General features: G+C 36.4%; 1 protein-coding gene across 1 annotated transcript in view; it reads left to right on the top strand.

Moving 5' to 3' along the window:
• EYS (eyes shut homolog) overlaps positions 1–21,467 on the top strand; it is a 722,813-nt gene that overhangs the window by 473,596 nt on the left and 227,750 nt on the right. The window lies entirely within an intron of this gene.

Genomic DNA, 21,467 nt, shown 5'->3' with positions numbered 1-21,467 from the left:
ACATCACTTAAGTGATTATCAATTTTTCTTGAGTATAGTTAGCAATTTCTATTCATTTACTTAAACTCTTCATGCTTACACCGATCAAAGGCCCAGGCCTTGTAACTCATTTGAGACTGCCACCATACACCCAGAGCATACTTCAGTCCAGCTTCCAGCAGCATGGCCCCTGTGCAACACAGCTCCCAATGGTGTCTAAGTACAGAGTGCACCTCAGCATTTAAGGGGTTATTGTCATAGCTACCTACAAATCTTTAAATTATATTTTTGACATAAGGTGCCAGTGACATCACTAGTCACATAGTTCCAAGTTGTCTCTGACTTTTACTCATCCAATTCCAACCTGTGTTGCTACCTGGACTATTTAACTCTCTTGTCTCATTCCCAAATGTGCTTCCAGAATATAAAACTGTTCACTATCACATGATAAAGACTATCTGTGATTGTTTGTGTCTTCCATGTCATGAAATAAATTAAACTGCTAGTGCTGAGTTGGTGTAATGTGGGTCTCATTTATGTGAACAGGGATCTTTGGATTGGTGTCATGTCACAACCATAACAAAGTTAGACTGCAAGGGCTTTGTTTCTCCAGCGCACTGTAAAAACTGGGCATGTGTATTCCAGTTTTCATTTTTTAGACTTCACCCTGTGCAATTGATTTAACCTTTTTATTTCTGTTCCATTCTTCAGTAAGTGAAGGTCATCTTATCATGAGGCAAATGGAGTAATTTCAAGCACTGGCATGTTTTCGATACTGCTACTGTAATGCAGCATTTCTAGATTGCTTTCACCTTATAATAAATTGCACAGTAATCAATGGTGGGACAAGACTGTTGAAATCCAACTTAAAAGTTCTTGTGAGTAAGTGTTTTTTAGGTTGTAAAATATTTTGAAGAAAGTGTATTTCTAAGCAGCTCATACTGACACTAAAAGGATACATCAAGTAGCATTCATAGGTATACAACTTTTACCTTAATTCAAATGTTCATGCACAAAATATACCTTTATCTGGAATATTTTACTGTCAGTTGTATACAGAATTTTATTTACTACAAAAATATGTCCATACTAATGAGCTATGTAAAAATTATATTTTCAATGTTTAAATAACCTGTCTTCTAGAAGCTAAGAGAAATTTTTGGAGGATACCCCAAAGATTTCATAATGAAGGCTTAGAGAAGTTCAATTCATGTAGTCTATTTTGGAGCAGGTAAAGAAGCAATTTGTTTGAGGGATATAGTAATAATTTGTATATGAGAATAAATTTTAAGATGAAAAAAAGCTCTTTACTAGCTAAAGGCCAGATAAAATCCAGAAAAATAAATTTATATTAGGGAAGTTCAAATAACAATGAAAAACAATGGTTTAAAAGTAATTTATTGCTAAAAATTTTGCCTGCATGTGTTGGATTGTCATATCAACATGGACTTTCTTTCTTTGAGAATGTTGCGGTTCAATTCTATTATTAATGCAGGATTAATAGGTGAGACATAGTGGTTCATGATTGTTATATAAATGAGGTTATAGATTGGAACATGAACAAGTGCTTAAGTTGGTCATACTTAATGTCCATTAGTACTTGGAAAGCATGTTCCTATAACTTCCCCAAAAAAGGCAAAAAAATATATCCTCCACTCTCAGTTGCCTCTCTAGTTTTCCACTGAACTTTCTGGCAACTTTCTTTCTGTTTGAGATGACCTCAGCCTTTATTACACTTAATGTTCTTTGCTTATTTATGATTTTTGTATTTGTTTTGATCTTAATGTCTCATTTTGCTTAACTTTTATGTTTTTCTAACTTCAGGAAGTTCAATTTTCCTTGGCTTCCCTGTTGAAGTCGGTAGGGTCCAGACAAATATAGTCTATAAAGGCTGGGTTTTTTCCCTTTTGTCAGGGAATGGGGAACTGCCAGTCCGAGTACTCTTTATATGGGCTTTTCAACCCCAGCAGTAGGAAACCACTCCAGAAAGTTTCTTTTCCATCAGTTTAGACCCAGGCAGTCAGGCTTCTATTGTAAAACCTTCATCATCCCTGAAACAGAACAGATCTGCTTCTGACCTTCGTCCCGCAGTTTGCTTCAAGGGAGATTTCTGCTCCAGCTGAGATTCAACTTTTTCTGACAAGTGCTCTGATCACTCTTGAAGTCAAGTTTGATAATGACCCTTGTGATATCTGTAGTATTCACCTAATAATACATTGTCTTGTTTTAGCTCCTTCTCTCATAGGAGTAGTTCACTCTGATGTTGGCTCTCCTACCTTCCAATATCGTGGAAGTTGCAGAGAACAGTGACTTCAGACCCCAGACTCCTTCAGTTTCTGACTAACAAGAACTCCAAGCTGTCAGTACCAGAGACTGTTGACATGGGAGTCATGCATTTCTGCAATTGGCTCATGTTAAATGATTCATTTCTAGGACAGATTGCTCCTACTTTCATTTTGACTGAAGTTTGAAATGACCTATAAAGCCCTTGGGGTAAAATATTGTCTCCTCTGATGATTTCAATACACTTTCCTAATCAGCTCTGAAATTTCCATGCATTCTTTTCACTTTTTTTTTTTTTTCTATGCTTATTATTTACTATTCCTTAGAGTCAGAGTGAGTTCAACATGTTAGGCAAGGTGCAACAATTCTACTGATTTCTCTCGTTTCTGCCACAGTCCCTTCAGGAGATCAGAGCCTTACCCTCAAGCAGTGATGCATTTAAAAGAATATCTGTGACATCTGTGAAAGCAATGCCATAATACCCAATGATTTCTTCACTATTCAGAAGATCTCAAACCTCCCAGATCTCTGTGTCTGTGATTGGTGGTGAGAAACACTAGAGGAAGATAAAGTTATGGACTACTTAAGTAAACCAGACATATGAAGTACCATGGATCCAGAAAGATGCTAATAAGCATGCACCCCTGGCTGATGTTGTCATGAGACCACTCTCCATTACCTCTGAAAGCCTAGAGCAATCAGAGGAAGCCCTTGATGACAGAGAAAAAATACAAATGTGATGTTATGCTCATCTTAAAAAGTCCAAGAAGGAAGATGGATAACCAGCAGCCGGTCAGGTTGATGGCACAACTATGTTCCTAACAGTGATATAGAAACAAATCAAGGACAAGTACGTAACAACCAGTATGGATTTACTAAAGGGAAACTGCCTGACCAGTATGCTTACATCCCTGCAACATCCCTGTTGAGAAGACTGGCTCTGTCAGCAAGGGGAGGGCAGTGGATAATCCTTCCTTTGTGTCCCAGACAGCTTCCCTCCCAACTCTATCTCCTTCCTCTGAGTGGCACAGGAGGATGGGAAATGGGGGTTGTAGTCAGATCATAACAGTTTGTCTCTGCCATTTCTTCCTCCTACACATCTACAGTTCCCTTAGCTATCCATGGGCCAAAGATGGAAAAAGTATTTGGCTTGGTATGAGTTCTGAAGGATCTGAAGATGTGGGTAGAAATCAAGGTAACAGATACATGCACTGAAACACCTTGAATGAATTCATCCAAGTTCAAGCACTGCAATCTGTTTCATGCACAGCAAGAAATTGTTTTTATGACTCTGTAAACTGTCCTTCTCAAAGTACAGTGGAGTCATCTGACAGTCTAGAAAGCCATTGCTGAGCAGTCAGAATGAAAGCTAAACTATAAATAACTGGCTGGCAGACATCTTGTCTTGCTGGTTTGCCACAGTGAAAAAAATCCCCTTCAGTTCTGCGCCAGCTTAGTTTATTACTTGTTTTTATATTCTATCGCATTTCTTCAAAAAGGAGTATGATGGGAATAGCTCAGACTTGCCACAGGTAAATGGTGAAATCAGTTAAACTGTTAAATAGCATAATATTTTTAAATCATTGGGGTTTTAAAACTATTGTCACTGGTTTTTAAGACATAAAAATCAACAAAAAGTAAGAAAAAACAAATAAAATACAGAAAAAAAATCCCTTTTTGATCAAAAAAGGTATTATTTCTGAAATCTCAAGACATGTTTTAGAATAATTAATTTCATGCTAGCTTTAGTATTGTTATTTGTTTACAAAAGCTTTTTCTCTGTACAGAAGATTGGTACACTCAAAGGGAAATCAAAGATTGTTTTCAAATACAGCAGCAGCAGTTGATTGCAGTAATACTGTTATTTTTGCTGTTTTAATTGTTCCAGTAATTTCTATTTTTAGACATAATAGTATTTTAGTGTGGAGAATGTAAAATGTCATTATATCTTCATATTCCTTTTTAACTCAAGCAGTTCTCTATAATTAAACCTTGCAAGTATTAAAAGAAGTATTTAAAGAAGGAAAGAAAGCTTCTCTACCAGGAGAGCAATCTTCCAAATAAAGATAAAAGATTAAGGGGAAGGTGTGCAAATACTTATGTGAGCATCAATATGTCACCAATAGGGAAATGGCAACGGATAATTGAGTGATATGCTCAGGATCATAGTGTGTTAATGTTGAAACTAAGGTGAGATGGAAATCATTACACATCTAGACTCAGACTAGGAGACCACAGTAGTCTATCAGGCTCGCATTTTAAATACAAATGTGTCAAATACACTGTGCATAAGTAACATGTGCAGTTTTCCTATGAAAAAGAGATGTGGTATCACAATCAAATGTACTGCCCAGTTTAAGATATTCTCAGGTATATACATATGTAGATAAAAATGTCTTGCACATTTTAATAACCAACTGCTAAAACATATAAAATTACATTCTTTGTCTTTTAATAACGCATCCAGAGAATTCAGTGGCATTGAGTGAAGAAATGGACAATGTGAAACAGATGTTACAAAATACAGAATCAGACCCTTAATTTAGAATGATCCAAAAGCAATTTGCTCTATGTTACAGCTGCTGTGCTTCCGTAGACTAACACAACAGTAACCCCTCTGTAACTGTCTAGTTAGAAACAGTTTATGATCCATTTCCCTTGCCAGAGCGTTGCAAAGCAGTGGAAGAATTTAGTACAATCTGTGCACAGTGCTTTAGATTTGATTATCTGGCATTCACCTTACCTGATAAATCTTGGGCTCTGACAGCAACTTTCACACTATAATTTATAGTAATATAATGTGTACATGATTCTTTAACTTCCTGCTACAGTAATCACTGGATGTGAGCAAATGACAGTGGTCCTGACGCAATTGGTGATCCCCTGGGCTGCAGTGCTCAGACTGAAAAGATTCCTGGGGAAGCCAACAAAGGGAAGAACATCCAATCTGTCACAGGATTGCAAGATATACTAGACTGTTACATGGCTGCAACTGCTTGCTATAGTGGTATAAGCAAGAATTCATTGTATGAAACCTTAGAGGGGCCAGTTCTTGAAAGTCCATACATTTCCTGTTCCACCACATAACTGAAATTTCCATATTTAACTATAAAATCATATGGTTTTTTAAATAATTTTTAGGCAGACTGGATAAGTTTGGGGTTTTTTCATCAGATCATAATTTTTCCTAGGAATTATCCAAAGGATATTTCATATTTGATATAACAGATAAAGGTTTATCTGACCCATCAGTTTAAGCTCTAGCTCACAATAGACTAAGTGGAAGCCAGTTGTCAAGCATTAGTGTTCCCTCTAGAGACAGTGAAATATACATGTTTAGCTTGTAGTAGCTATGTACAAGTGTTTAAGGTTCTGCAGTGGTACAGGAAATGAAAATGAAGTGTTGACTCTTTTATCCAGAATCTCACTGTGATTTTAGTGCTACATTTCTGAACCTGTGAGTTCTTCCTGTTTGTATCAGTTCCAGAATCTGAATTTTTCAAAAAATAGGATGAAATTGTTTGTCCTCATATTTATGCCACTCTCTTTTAATTTGACTTTCCCTTCACACATTATACAACTTCTAAATCTACTCTGTTGTCAGGTTTGTGATTTAAAATATTCAGAAAGGCTGTTTCAGGGGGTTTGTTGATTTGAAATGCATTTTGCTTCTTGAAGAGCATCTGACTTCTTTTTGAATCTTGGCATGACAGCCTTAGATCCTGACAAGTATTTACTTTCTAATGTCCTACTTAGGATATGTTTTGACTCCATCTTTGTATCACCTGAATGCTAATCTTAATTAAGAGCACCACTTACTATAACTCAAGATATTTTAAATATTTATGCATTTTTATATTCTAAATAAATATTTGTCTCATCACCAAAAACACTTCTACATGTCACTGTTTCATTAGCTGTTAACACATATTATGGTGTTTGTTCTTCTTTAGATTGGTAATTCGTGGCCTACAGGCTCTGTTCTTAAATGATTAAGCATTACTCTGAAGTCAGAGGTCCTGTCTCTTGACTGGAGAGTTGTTTCACCTGTTCTGAATAGTTTGTTTTGATCAGCACGCTTCTGAGCATCAGTACTTCTTATATTGTCAGATATTTTGTGAATGTGTTTAACAACATAGGACTCAGTGGAAAATATTTGTTGCATCTAACCAGTGTAAAACTTAACTACTATTGGCAAATTTTGTCTTTTCTTTTATTCAGTTTGTTCACCACCCACCTAAAAAATCCCCTTCCTGTATTTCCCACAATTACTGATTTTCTTTAAGAACTTCTGCTTAGGAACAATGTCAAAACATGTTTGGAAATAAAGTTGACTCAGGCTTTGGGTGACCCTCTTAAATAGGACCACTAATGTGTTCAAGGGATATTAATAACAGGAGAAGCTTAACTTCCTTAAACAAAATTTTAGATTCTTTATGTGATATTGTCCCATGTTTTTGTGACTTATATCTTTCATTACAAAATTCAGGAATTTTCTTCTAAATATAGATTTTCTGAGTTTTAGTTTGCTTCAATCATTTTGGCTTTTTATTGTCCCTTTTGAAATGCTGGTATTGTATTTGCCACTTTCCTCTCCATTGTTACATACAATTTAATTAAAAAGTTAAATAACGTTTTTGCACAATTCCAGGCTTCCTAGTTTTCATGTATTGAAAAGTTTCGATGAACATAAAATAACCTCCCCAAGAGGGTGTTAGACTCCCTATCACTGGAGGTTTTCAATACATGATTGGACAGGGTGCTAGATAATCTCATCTAAACTCACCTTTACATGAAAATTGGACCATATGATCGTGTAAGATTCCTTCCAGCCTGGGGTGTTCTATGATTTTATGGCTTAAGTACTTTTTTCAGCCTAAACTAAAATATATCCCAGAACATTTTTAAATATGTATAATAGCAGATTTTATTTACCAGCTATTAGCCTTTTAAAACTTCATCCATATTTTGCCTGGAAAACTGTTGACTAATAGTCTTCTTTATTCTGTTACTTTGACAAGCAATCTCTCCTTTTTTCTTTTTTTTTTTTTTTAATTTAAAGTCATGCTTGATGTTTTTTTCCTGCTTGATCATATGTAGTTACTGAACTCTATGGAAGTGTTTTTCTGTAACCTGCAAGCATTTTACCCATTGAGCTTTCTATTTGTTTTTGTCATAATAAGTTTGTCTTGATGCAGTTAAACCTTCTAGTGGCTTTTTAAGTGTGATTTCCTCCCTGGAGAGCACAGAGTTTCAGTATATTATAGTCAGGGTTTTTTTAATGTTGGAGTGGGGGTGTCAATGATTATATTTTGAAATACTGAAACATATTTTTTGCCTAGAGTTATATCTCTCATCGTTTCTCTAATGGTTCCAAGAAATTACTGTTTACGGCATCTAAAATTGTAGTCCCTAAATCATATTTTGTCATGATTTCTTACCCAACTTCTTGGAATCATTAAACTCTGTTATTATTGTCTTTTCTGCCTTACCCCTACTAACCTGCTTTAGTATTTATCAAATATTATCATCACCTTGGAAAAATATTATATAGCTCTAATATATTTTTTTTCTTTCTGCATGAAATTTTAGTGCAAAATTATTTGAGCCAGTTTGTACATATTTGTTTGACTACTTTTATTATATTGCCTTTTTTGGTGCACGCTACACCTTTCTTGATTTTTACTCTTGCATCATAACATTTTAATGTTTATATTTCTACCATCAAGATACTTGTCATATTCTTGCTGTTTAACTGGAGATTTTGATTTTTTTACAACTCAGGTATTTTTCCATAGGCAGTTTCTTTTCTTTTGAGAATAAATAATGGTTTAGCGGTTTGGCATAAGGAGAGTTGTTTTTACACAAATATTCATATTACAATTTTTGTAACATATCTAGTTCTGTCATGTATATTTTGGATGGGAATTTTTGATTTTTTTAAATAGGTTTTTCTAGGTAAAGAGAAAAATGTAATGGAATTATGTTAGTAAATCAGTTTTGTTTTAATTTCAATATACTGTAATTATATCTACTATATAATGGTAACAGAAAGTTTTGTCTAATCCATTGATCAAAAAAGAAATACATGAGACTTCAGATATTTTGCTGAAAATATCCAGTCCCGCCCTGTAGGATTTACATTTCAATTCTTTGTTACTAGTGTGCCAGTAGCCCTTACCATCTAAGAATGTGTTCCTGTTAGGTCTTCAAGGCTAAACCATAGAGAAGTGATACCATCAAGGAAAAGCTAAAACGTTCCTGTAATAGTGTATTGCTGGCTTGTGTCATCCTTTTTATGTCAATCTGTGTTGAAAAGGTTGTAGATGATGATCTTGGACACTGCAGCATTTGAGACATTACCTTAGAGGAAAGAGGTATGCACAGGGAACATTGTAGAGAAGAGTGACACATTTTATTTGGGTTTTTTCCTAATTAGATTAATCAGTATGCTCATAGTCATATTATGGATTTGTTTATTTTTTTCTTATATCTGAGTATGTTCATATAAGTGTTTTGGATAATTCATTACTGATTTATCTACTTGAAACAACTTTGAATTTTTACTGGACATCATTATTAGTACTGTGGGATACTTAAACAAGAACAGTTTATACAGATCAAAGAAATCTTGAATTTTTCTAGTTATTGTAAAATCTAAACCTAGACTACTAATTTAAAATATACAATAAATGTTTCTAGTATGTCTAATAAATTCCAAATTTATATTAAAAATATAGAATGAAAGACATAAAAGGAAGATTTTCAGTACTATTTCCTGAATGCTTCTTAATAAGTTTATATCAAAAAAATAAGTTAATTTGGGTGATTTTATTAGTCATAAATGACACTTCATATTTTATTAGGAAGATATTAAGAGAAGTATTTTTGAAGTTTATAATATCGGACTATACATGTGAAAATGTATATTTCTCCAAGTGTATTCTGTGATATTCTCATTGCTTCTATTTTAAATTTTACTACAGTTGATTTAGAGAGGTTAGAATTTCAGATGTGCATGTATGTATGCATGTATTAATATTATATTATTATATTATGCAAATACTGATATTATATTATTAAAATGTCTATTAAACTTTTCAATAAAGTCTCCTAACACCATAAAAAATACCTTCAAATGAGAAAGCAAGAAATATCCTTCACCGTTAAGTCCACAGACCAGAAAGTATTGCTGAGAAATCAAGGGCTTTTCTCAGGGATTATTTTCTGCATCAAATTAAAGGGGACACTTAAGGTTGTATAAATTTATTCATTTTGATAAGACCATGCTTCAGAGAAGTGCAAAAATATTATTAATATCAACATCTCTACATTAAAAAAAAAGCATTTGCATTACATACATCAGCAATCCACTATATAAACTGATCACTATAATTAAGATTAAAAATGTAATTCATTCTCATTAAATAAATGCTAAAATGCCAAGATCATTGTACTTATGATAGAGCTCCAGATCATCCAAACTAGTGATATTATAGCTACACTATATACTTGCAGGAAAGCAGCCAGTGAAGTTTAAAAGTTCATGGCCCAGGGACATCTGTGCAACAGGCCTTGGCTAAGAGCAGCCACACTGAATCAGAACATTAAAAACAATGAGTCTGTGGTTGAAAACTCAGCAGAATCACAATGCTGAGTCAAATAGATTATTTCTGTTTCTTGTTTATACGAAATTTTGATATGCATGGCTTTAGTTGTGTCCGCTAGAAGCTCTTTTATGCAGCTAGAAATAACCAGATCTCTGTGTGCATGGGGAAATGAAACTTCTGAAGATTCTGAGTCTGAAAGAAAGGAAAAATAACATTGCAAAGTCTTTTGTTGATCTTAAATGATGATGGTTGTACCACTGTCTCACTGAAATCCCCTCAGAATTTGTCTTTATGGAAACATTTTTCTCAAAAGCATTTCATTATTTCCTAATTTCAGTGCCTGAACTCATCCTTGTGTGTACTAAATGCTTGAAGCTAACCAGGTAGCAACCTTGGCAAATTAAAAAACTGATACCAAGGCATCGCTGAAAATTTCTCTGTCTTGTTCTCTTGAGATCACTTCTAAAAAACCTGTGGGGTAGAGGGACGTAAACAAACTCTGTATTTGGAGAATTTAATAAGAGATTTGAATTCAGATTTCTGTTTAGTATGGAAGAAATATTTCCTTTTCTTTTTGATTAATATTTCATACAGAAGGAAATAAGAGTTTGGGAAACAAAAGATAAATTAAAAGGAAAATAGTATGATATAATTCAATTTCTAAAGACAACTGCTGAGCATGTTCAGATGAATAGATATACTGTAAAAAAATCTGTTTGATGAAAAGTGCATGTCATGTATTCCTGTGTGATACCAGAAGTTTTTTCTATTCTGGTACCTTTAGGGAGTCTGTTCAAGCTCTTTCTCTCAGTCAACATGTAAAACACAAGGATGTCTGCAGCCACTTCACACTGCACTGAGATGAAATGCTTGACAACAAACAAATACTGCACCATTTCGCCCCAGGAGCTTTTTCAACTTGAAGAAATACCCTTCTCCTGGCAAGTGAGAGAGAGTTCCTTTCCCTCTCCGCTGGTAACCATGTCAGTGGGTATGGAATAACATTAGGGTATGGGCAATAACTCCTCCCAGCTATTGCAAAAATCAACCCTGTCGTGGCCAAAACCAGGACACAATAAAACCAACCTTCAGGAATGGAAGGTCCCTAAGACTAGAGGGAAACTCCAGAGCAAGGAATACTTAACACTGCTGGAGTCACCACCCCCGGAGGTCTTTTAAAAAAAGACTGGATGTGGCACTTAATGCTATGGTTTAATAAGGTGGTGTTGGGTCATAGGGTGGACTTGATGATCTCAAAAGTCTTTTCCAACCTAGTTAATTCTGTGATTCTGTGAAGGATTCTGAGAAGGATTAGGTCAGGGATCCCTCAAACACATTGGTCATATGTAAATCTCTGAGGTTTAATATATTGCACCCAGGAGTTCTGAGAAAACTGTCTGATGCCATTGTGAGGTCATTGTAAATTATCTTTGAATGGTCACGGCAATTAGGAGAGATTCCTGAAGACTGGAAGAGAACAAATATTGTCATTTTTGAGAAAGCAAGAAGGAAGATCTGCAAAACTATAGATTAGACAATCTTACCTCAGTCACCAGGAAGGTGATGCAGCAAATCCTCCTGGAAACAATTTCCAAACACCTTTCTTAACCTCCATGGTCAAGAAAGTAGCTAGATATCATCAACATGGATTTAAAAGAGGAAATCATAAGCGACCAGCCTCACAGTCTCTGCAGTTAAGTAGACGAGGGAAAGCAGTAGGTGCTGTCTACCACAACTTCAGTAAAATTTTTGACACTGTCTCCTATGACATCATCGTAGAAAAACTGACAAATTACAGGTGTATATAGAAGTTCATGGTGAGTTGGATTAAAACAAGTTGGAATGACCAGGCCTGAAGTGTTGTGATCAGTGATGCAAAGTCTGGTTGGAGGTCAGTAACTAGTGACGTGCCCCAGAATTTACTAGTGGGTCCACAACTGATCAACTTCTTCATTAGTGACATGGATGACAGAACAGAATGCACCCTCAGCAAGTTCTAAGATTGATTCTAAACTGGAAAGTGACTAATTTTCCAGAGGGTTGTGCTGCCATTCAGAGGCACCTCAACAGACTGGAGAAATGGGGAGAAATGAGAAATCTCATGAAGTTCAAAAAAGGGTATTGCAAAGTCTTGCAACTGAGGAATAATAATCCCATGTGCAAGTACATTGTGGTGTCAGCTGACTGGAACATATTTTAGGAAAGGAAAACCTTGGATTTCTGGTGGGCAGCAAGCTGTCTATGAGCCAGTTAGGCATCCTCACAGTGCATGGTTGGGGATTCATCCTCTCTATTGAGCACTGGTGAGCTTGTATCTGAGTCAATGGGACCAGTTCTGTACCTATCCAGTACAAGAAACATCTGGACTTACTGGAACATCTTCAGTAGAGAGCCACAGTTATTATCAAGGGGTTGGAACATCTCTCATATAAGAAAAGACTGAAAGAACTGTGACAGCTCTTTTGGGTTTTTGATGCCTTCCTGTCATATCACCCCAGACCTTTTGCTCATCAACTCTCACAGGGACTCTATGAAAAAGTACCCTCATTTTATCAGAAAAAATGTGCTGGTTCAGTGATATGCAAAGATATGATTTGATGATATACAAAGATATGATTCTGTTTCTGTGGAGATTATTTCCTTATTTTGAAGAACATTTTAAAAAAGGATAGCATGTTTTGAACTTGCATGCAAGTTGCTTTTATGAATTTGAAAGCTCAAATCCAGGTGATCATTTGTCTTTGAACAATATTGACAGGCCTGCGAGATTAGATTTTATCTTTCATCTGTTAAGATTTTATTTTCCTATAGCTGCCATGTTTACCAGACATTAGGATTTTCAGATTTTAATTCTTGTTGCCACTTAATTATTCCACATTTCTTGCCCATTACCACAGGATCCTGGCAATAGCTACGGCCATTTTGTTGGCAAGACATCTTGATGTGTGCTCTGATATGGGAGTTGTCCTCAGATAAAACTTTTAGTGTCTTTGTGATGCTTTCACTCTTTGACAGCTGTGACTCCCTTAGTTACATTAACCATTTGTCTCTTTTTCCTATTCAGTGTGCAAAATCCAGGGCAGTTATAGATAGGCTTTTGGGATGACTCCTGCTGCTGAACATGTTCAGCCTTTTTTATCCAATATCTTCTCACGTTCCCAAATTTCCTGATTTTACTGGAAATGTGGTAGTGTGTATGTGCATAAGACCTTCTCAGGTAGCATGTCAGGTACTTCACCTTCACATTTGCTTGCCTGTTATTCATATCCAGTCTGGGATATTAAAAAATGATTGTTACCTTGAAATTGGCAGCAGGCAGCACTGTGGGGTGGACAGCACACTCAAGCAGACTGCTATACAGGATCTGCAGTGTTTGATGGAGCTATGCCTTCACACTGATATCTTAAAAGCTGATGCAATTCAAAATGAATATACATTAGAGAGTTGTAGGTAGAGGTTTATGACCTCATATTATACAAACAACAAAAAGAAATAATTCCTGTTTTTCTGGAAGAAATGAATCTCAACAGATGGCATCATCTGTGATGTTGGCATTTCATTAATTCCTCTGTCTGACTCTTTGAGGTCCTTTTTGCAAGTTTCAGCAGGTCTGGTTGATGATAAGAAGTAAGGCTTGAACAGTTAGCAGACAGCTTTCATGAGCCCTTAGAGGACATGTTTGGTATCAGTCCATTCCAGCAAATCTTTGCATAAACTATGGTGGAGTGACTTAATGCAGCAATGCTTTTCAGTGCTTGCATCCCAGACTTCTGTCATCTAAACACTGAGTTCCTTCCAGACACTGACTTGAACACTGGCTTGAACAGTGCACTGTTTCCAAGCAGAGTCCCAAAGCCTGGGAGGAAAGGCTGTAATCATCCATTGAATAAGTGTACTCTGGGATCTTCTGTAACAAGTTTGATGGTGGACTATCTGCTTGTACTGAAAATGTATATAGGCACACTTTCCTCCTAAAAAAAGGGTTTCACATATAAATTTTGTGTGGCTTATTGGTCTTGTTTACCCCTTCCCTTCAGTCTCTTTTTCAAGGTAGAATTATATCTAAGAGTCAGGAATAGTGGCCCCTACACTCCCTATACACAATGAAGAAGAACAAAGAAGAGCTAGGATTTACCCCTTGGAAAAGGTAATTCTGTTGATCATGTACCGGCAGATTCCAGGTCGTGGCCTCTAATCTTCCTTTGTAGTTCTTGAGGTGATACAACCTGCTGGTGTATCACCTAAAAGGAGGACTGTGCAACAGCAATTACTTCCATGTAGTTTAGCCAGGACCCTTTCAGCTTCAGGAGAAACCAGACATTTGAGAAAGCAGAGATATATATTTGACAGTATGTGTGTACTGGTCAGGCAACTAATGCAGTGATTGCCCAAATGACCCTTTCAACCAGCACCTCTCTAGATTGGTCACTCACTCTTTCTTTCTGTATTTGGTAACTGTAGGTTCATTTCTTGCAGACTGGTTCATTATGCAATTGATGAGACTGCACAAATACTGCTTTTTGTTTCTTTATGCATTCTTTGCAACACACAGTTAAAATCAAGAGCTGATCTTCTTTAACTATCCATTTACTTATCTGTTAACTTTTTTTTTGATAAAGGTAAATTTTGAGGCATCAATTGTAGCAATCAAACCACAAAACTCAATATATATGAAAAAAAAGCATGTTATGCAAAATTCTTATCACATTTTATTAGATAAAACTGATCTGAATATTCATCTGTTCCTATTTTATGTGTGTGTGATTTTTCTAAAAATTTTTTCAGCAGCAGAAAGGTTTATGCCACAAACATGAAGTTTTGGATGTATAACTTCATCCTATTAAAATGCAAATCCATGAATTTCTCTTCAGAAAAAAAGAAGACAATTTGTTGCTAAATCCCATTGAAAATTACTTTTACCAACTAAACTTCTGTGCTTTGGGTAGCAAGTGAAGCAAATTGTTGCCATTTCTGATAAATGTAAACTCAGTAAACAAAAGCATCCATGTTGCTATGAGGTACACTAAGGTTGTTTATTTAATTTTCCGTAACCATGTAGTCCCTCCTGAATTTTTAATAAAAAAAAAATCTTTGCTCTCACAGCAGTGTTTTTACAGTATTGTGCTACAGTATCTTCAATTTTTATTTCTTATCTCTGTCATCATTTTTACTAGTGTTTGTATGACTTTGCATCTCTATAATGTCTGTAGCAACAATTGTGTTTTCATGCAATGACTCACAGTAAGCATTGCATAAACTACATTATAATGTATCTGTGAAATTTTGTATGATAAATGCAATGTGTCAACATGTATTAATTCTCCCTCCTGGATCTGGCTGGGATGCAGCTAATTTTCTTTGCAGCAGCTTGTGTGGTGCTGTGTTTTAGACTGGTGACCCAAGCATTGTTGCTAATATAGGGATGATTTGGCTGTTGCTGTACATTGTTTACAAAGCACCAATTCCTTCTGTTCCTTGCTCTTACCCCTCAGTGAATAGACTCAGTGTGGTCAAGAGCCTGGGAGGAGACACAACTGAGACAGCTGCTCCTAGGTGACCAAAGGATATCCCATACCATGTAACAGCAAGCTCAGTGATAAAATGGGAAAAAGTTTTTCCAAAGTAGCTGTTGCTCAGGGACTGGCTGGGCACCTGCCTGGTTTTTTTTCCTTCATTTGCTTAACTGTCTTGATGACAACCCATGAGTTTGCTCACTTTTTCCCTTCTCTCTACCATCCTGATGGAGCAGGAGGGTGGAGGGATGTTATTTTCCAGCCGGCCTCTACCCACTAGATTATGTTCCCTCAACTGCACTGTCACCTCAGAGGGACAGCTGTGTCTAATTTGTATCATGTGCTCACTAAGAATCATGGACACTATTTTCTCTTATACTTCTATTAAGTGTCACTGATAATGTGAAGGCCTGCAGTAGTGCTAAAGGTATTTCCAGAAGTGAGAGCCCTGCCTGACTAGCTGGTAAGAACCATTCCTTCTGCAAGGAACTAACAATCTCTTTATAAAGAAATACTAGGACAGCCAGCAGAAAGCCCTCTTTACATGTTTTATATGAATAGTTACTTGAGGTTATACAACTTCTCTAATTGTTGAGTGAAATGAATGTTGAAATCTGGGGTTTTCTTGTGTAATCTTAATACATAAGGGTGCATAAATACCCTCATGGTAGCCCCTTGATCTGACCTAAATTGCAAGAAGTTATCTGGGTATGAAATTCTGCATGGTTTTCTTTAACCAAAGACCAAAAGTCTTCAAAATAAGTAATATCCCAGGTTTTGGTAGAAAAAAAATCTAGAAACTAGAACATTTAACCTCTTCATAATAAAAGCTTAGTATGAAGTCAGACAAAGTAGAAGAAAATCGCTAGACACAACCCTCACCTACTCCCCATGACCTTGCAGGTGGGTTTTTAATCTCTCACTGCCTTTGTGAAATTTAGTGAATTTGCATCTTCTTTGATCCCACTTTCTTCTTCATTATCTCTGAGCCCAGGTTCTGTGCTCTTTTCTCCTAAGAGCACTTTCAGTTTCTCCGCTTAAGCTGCAGTCTGCTAGTTTCCTGCCATGCCTATTGTCTTCCATCTGGATTGTGACCTAGAAAATGTTTAATTTTTTTTAATCAGATCCCACTCTTCAGCTCATTGTAGAAAGCAACCATATTTTGTATTTCTTCCAGTGTAAACTTTATGTTTAAGGAACCATAATGCCAATTTTAAATAGCAGCAAATGAAATATGCAGCCTATTACTAAATCACACTGATACACGACTGTTTAAGAAAACCCTGACCCTGGAAGTTTTAGCACTGTTTTTCCAGTGTTAATAAGACAAAGGGTTTTGGTGACAGCTGCAGTATTTCTAACTTGGTCATGTTTCTCATTTGTAGTCTGTCACTCTTTTCTCCATGTGTTTGAAACTTGTGTAAGGTCCAGCTCAGTTTGAGGTTTTGGCAAGTTTTATTTCATCTTTATGCTTTCTACTTCCAACCTATATTATATTCTTTGCTGTTTCCTTGTGTATAGGTTTCTGTGTATTCATTATTCCCAGTATTCTCTTGCAGCAGGTGATTGCCAGACACTCATGCAATTTTAATTAAGGAAATTTCACACTTTCCGTCTTTGATGTTTTTAGTTCTTTATCTGATCTCTTTAATTTTGTGGATTTTCCTTCCAAAAAAGAAAACCATCACCGAAGATGCAGTTTTGTTTGTCTAGACTCTGTTTAAATTATGGCGATTCCTGTTTGCTCCTTCCAGAGTTAATCTGAGTGATTAGTGTTTTAGTGTTTCTGTAGTGTCCTTGACATTTATCAATTGACAATGTGAGATTTGTGTTTTTCGGGTTTTTTGGTTGGTTTTTTTTTTTTTTTTTTTTTTTTTTTTTTTTATGCTGCGTATGTCTTTGATGAATAAAAAGGCATAAAATTTTTTGTTGAGGAATAGAGGCTACCAAATTCAAAAGCATTTGATTTCCTGTTATGCATGCTAAGTTAGTCTCACAGTTATGTATTTTACCTAGAATCTACTTCTCTAATTATATGAGCAATCTCTCTCCACATTAATTCTCAGTACAAGATCTCCCATTCTCATTGATCTTCTACACAGAAGTTTCCATTATTTCAGTAACAATAAATTGACTTTGTGTTTCTTGACAGCTTTGACATTTAGCTGTGTTGTTTCTTTCCTTTTCCCAATAGCAAACAATGTAGCAGAGGCAGATTTTATAGAAAACTGTAGCAAATGGAGGCCATTCCTGATCCCTGGCAAATAAGCCCCTCAGTGCTGTTTGCTTAATGGCTTCACTCTAAACTAAGTATCTGAATGTACCTACTGGGCATGCAGGGAACATCTGAGCCTGAAAAGTGGTCAAAAAACACATTTGCCAAGCCAGCAGGAAATGCACTCTGCTCTGAAGGTAGAGGCTGACTAAGCTGCTGTAATATAAAAAGTCATTGAGAGAAGAACATGATGATCCCATTGTTTGTAAATTTGTGATTTTTGGTGTGCAAAATAAAAAAAAGAAGAGAGGAACAAAGGAACTGGCAGCTGTTCTACTTTGGAAACGTAGCTATTATTGTGTGCTCTTTCATCTAAATGAAATGAGATTTGGAAATGAAAGAATAGAGCAGGAGGAGGAATCATTTTAATGAAATGGAACTGTGGGGAGCATTAGCACAAAATCTTTAATTTCCAATTTTATTAGTATTAATGGTAATTTTTTTGAAAGCAAAAAGGAGTAAAGATAAGTTACTCTATTTGTACCTGTCTCTCTTCTGTGGTTTAAAATTTTCTGTTTACCTGGATTTTACTTACTTTTCTGTGTTTGTGATTATAAATTTCTGAGAACCATATATAGAAACACAGTAAGCTGTTTTCTCTGTGTATAATAGTAGCAGAAAAAAAGCAATATATGATTATGCCACATGTCATTATACAGATTCTTATACCAGGTTATAGAATGCTGCTTTACAGACAAATATTTACAGCATGGGCTGAATAGTATGAGAAAAAAATAAGAGAGGAAAAATTAAAACCAAGTACATTTATAGAATGTATTTCAAATGTAACACAAATTAATTACAAGATGAAATGTCAATGTAAACCTGAAATAATAGTAATATTCTGACTATTCACATAAGCTAATATTGTTTGGCATTTGTGAACTCATAGGTAAGCAAGTTCTGAGAAATAATGCTACTGGTTTTTTCTTACAATCAGTTTGTGAAAATGAAAATTGTTTTTCCATTCTACAATCCCACTGTCCATCTTGTATGTCCATACAGCAGAGTACTTCGAATCCTTTAATGAGGTTGGAGGAGAGGGATTTGGATTAGCCAAATTTTTAGTTGAAGGAGATTCCTGGTTTACAGCATAAATGAGTGCATGAATGCAAACCTCTGTGTCACTCTGTGTGTGAGCATGCACATGTGCATGTGTGTGTATTCATATATGAAAATTTATTCATTATGGCCACTGAAACTCTGATAGCCCATTAATCATGTGGAAAGTCTTCTACTAACATGAATGAAGAAATATCTGAGTTCATTAGGCATCCTGTGATTTGGACAGTTTTACAGGAAAGAGTTTGTAGATTTCTTACAGTAAAGAACCAGGAAGTCCTGGTGGATAGAAAAATGGACAGGAGCCAGCAATGCCCTTGCAGCACAGGAGGCTAATGGTATCCCAAGCTGCATTAGGAGAAGCACTGCTGGCATGTTGAGGGAGGGGATCTCTATCCTGTGCTCAGTCTTGGTGAGGCCACATCTGGAGTGCTGTGTCTGGTTCTGGGCTCCTCAGCACAAAAGAGACCTGGAGCTCCTGGAGAGAGAGCAGCACATGGCCACAAAGATGGTTCGGGAACTGGAACACCTCTCCTGTTGGAAGGCTGAGAGAGCCAGGACTCTTCAGCCTGGAGAGAACTACGGAGGAAATCTCACCAATATTCCACAAATATCTGATGAAGGGCTGCAAAAAGGACAGAGCAGGTTCTTTTCAGCAGTGCCAAGTGACAGAAGCAGAGGCAATGGGCACAAGAGGAAACTCAGGAGGTGTCATCTGAATATCAGAGCTTTTCTGCTTTGAGGGTGTCTGAGCACTGGCACAAGTTGCTCTAATTGGTGTGGGAGTCTCTGTTCATGGAGATATTCAAAATCTGTCTGGACTTGATCTTGAGGATTGGCTCTAGGTGACACTACTTCAGTAGGAAAGGTTGGATAAGGTGACCTCCAGAGGTTCCTTCCAACCTCAGCCATGCTGTGATCTGTTAATGGTTTTTTTTCCTAGCATCCTGTATTGGTTGCTACTATGGAAATATAGGATACAGGTTCAGTGTCTTCTGAAGATGGTTCTTTACCCTCACCTAGTATTTCTGTTTCTAAGAGAATGATAGGAGAAGAAACATGAATTCTTTCACATGGTCAGGTGCCCTTTGATGTGGCAGTAGAACCCTCAATGGCTGCAGCATAGTGGAAGGAAGGGTTCAGAGCCCTCTGAGTACCAGATCATCATACTGCTATTCATGACTTGTAATCTCGCTGAAGACTGAATAGAAAATTAAATTATTTTATCTTTTATATTGCTTGAACATATATTTTTTTAACCTCATTCAAGGAGCTTTTAATAGCACTGACTTTTTTGACTTTTGGAATTTTTTTTTTTTCAACAAAAAAGAATATGCTTGAAAAGGAATACAAATGCATTAAATCTCTGGAAAGGGAAAGTGGCTGACCTTGTGGTGTTTGTCCTGCATAACAGCCTGAGGTATGTTGATAGTAAAAATGAAAGAGGTAAGATTTCATCTTGAGAAAATAGAACAGGTGAGTATTGTGGCTTAGAGCAATGTTAGGGAGGGAGAGAAGTCACTTCCAGAATCTGAGTGATGGAAGCAAGTAAAGGAGCAGTTTAGTATCTGCCATGCATGATTAGTTATTTTAATTTGTGTTTTCATATTTATAAGTGAAGAACTTACTTTAAGCTTCCAGTTTTTAGAAAATTGATTGATTTCTCCTCTAGACCATATAGTGCATAATGTAGTTTCACATGAATCTGTTCTTTTTGTTTGCTATGGATTTCCTGGGGACTATCAATTCCAAAAAATTTTGTAAATGCTTTAGACAAGGAATCTAAGAGCAGGAAACTCAGGACAAGTATGAGAATTTTAGGATTGGGTGTGTCTTTTAACAAGTATATGAATAGTATACAAGTCAAGGTGGAGAAAAATAAAATTTAGAGCTAGAACAAAAGGAAATGCTCCACAAAAATAAACATCTATCTTTGGCACTGAGTAGGTAATACAGTTCAAAACTCCAGGTGGACATATATAAGACTCTCAGGACTGCATCTCTCAAAAGTGAAATTCAAGCTAAACCAAACAATTAGGTAACTGTCGGAGTCCATGTTTCCATGGATCGTCCACAGAGAGTGAGAAGTACAGAGATAGAATTAAAACCTTTAGAAAAATTAGAATATATAAAGCTTTAAAGGCATAAAGTAGAAATCTAACCCTCAGTTTTAAGTTTTACATGTCCTAAGTCCTAGCTGTTAGTGTACAAGGACAGAGCTTCAGGCCTAGTGATGGAGTTTAGACACAACAAAAATAGAGTAGGGTACTGTTTATAATTTTTAGTATGAATTTTATGTACAACAAGGTAGAACCTTATTGCTAGTAAGGTAGAGTTTTACGTTAATAGATGTGCTATGTGCATAGGTTTTGACACTGATTTTCGTAGTTTTACGAACTTTAGAATTGTACTTAGATTGGTTAGTGTGTAGATAAAAAATATGAATATGCATTTTGCAATTTGGGATAAAAAGCCTCTGGGTTAGTCGGTCGGTGGAGGGATTGATTGATCAATCCGATCTATTGATCCAAACTCCACCTCCTGCAGCCTGAGGAAGGAGCCCTGCCAGGGAGCCGGATGGGATTCTAAAGGTATCATCTATTGTAGCCTGGGGTCCCGTCCCTTCCCCCTGCGAGGGTTTGGGACCCCGGGACCCCTCCTTGCCCCTGCGATCCCGTCCCTTCCCTTTCCCCCTGCGGTGTTTGCCCCGGAGCTCTGTTCAGGGCTGCTGGGGAGTCTGCGAGG

The sequence above is a fragment of the Prinia subflava genome, chromosome 2, assembly GCF_021018805.1.
Source record: "Prinia subflava isolate CZ2003 ecotype Zambia chromosome 2, Cam_Psub_1.2, whole genome shotgun sequence".
NCBI lineage: Eukaryota > Metazoa > Chordata > Aves > Passeriformes > Cisticolidae > Prinia > Prinia subflava.
This window is presented reverse-complemented; position numbering and strand designations above follow the sequence as displayed.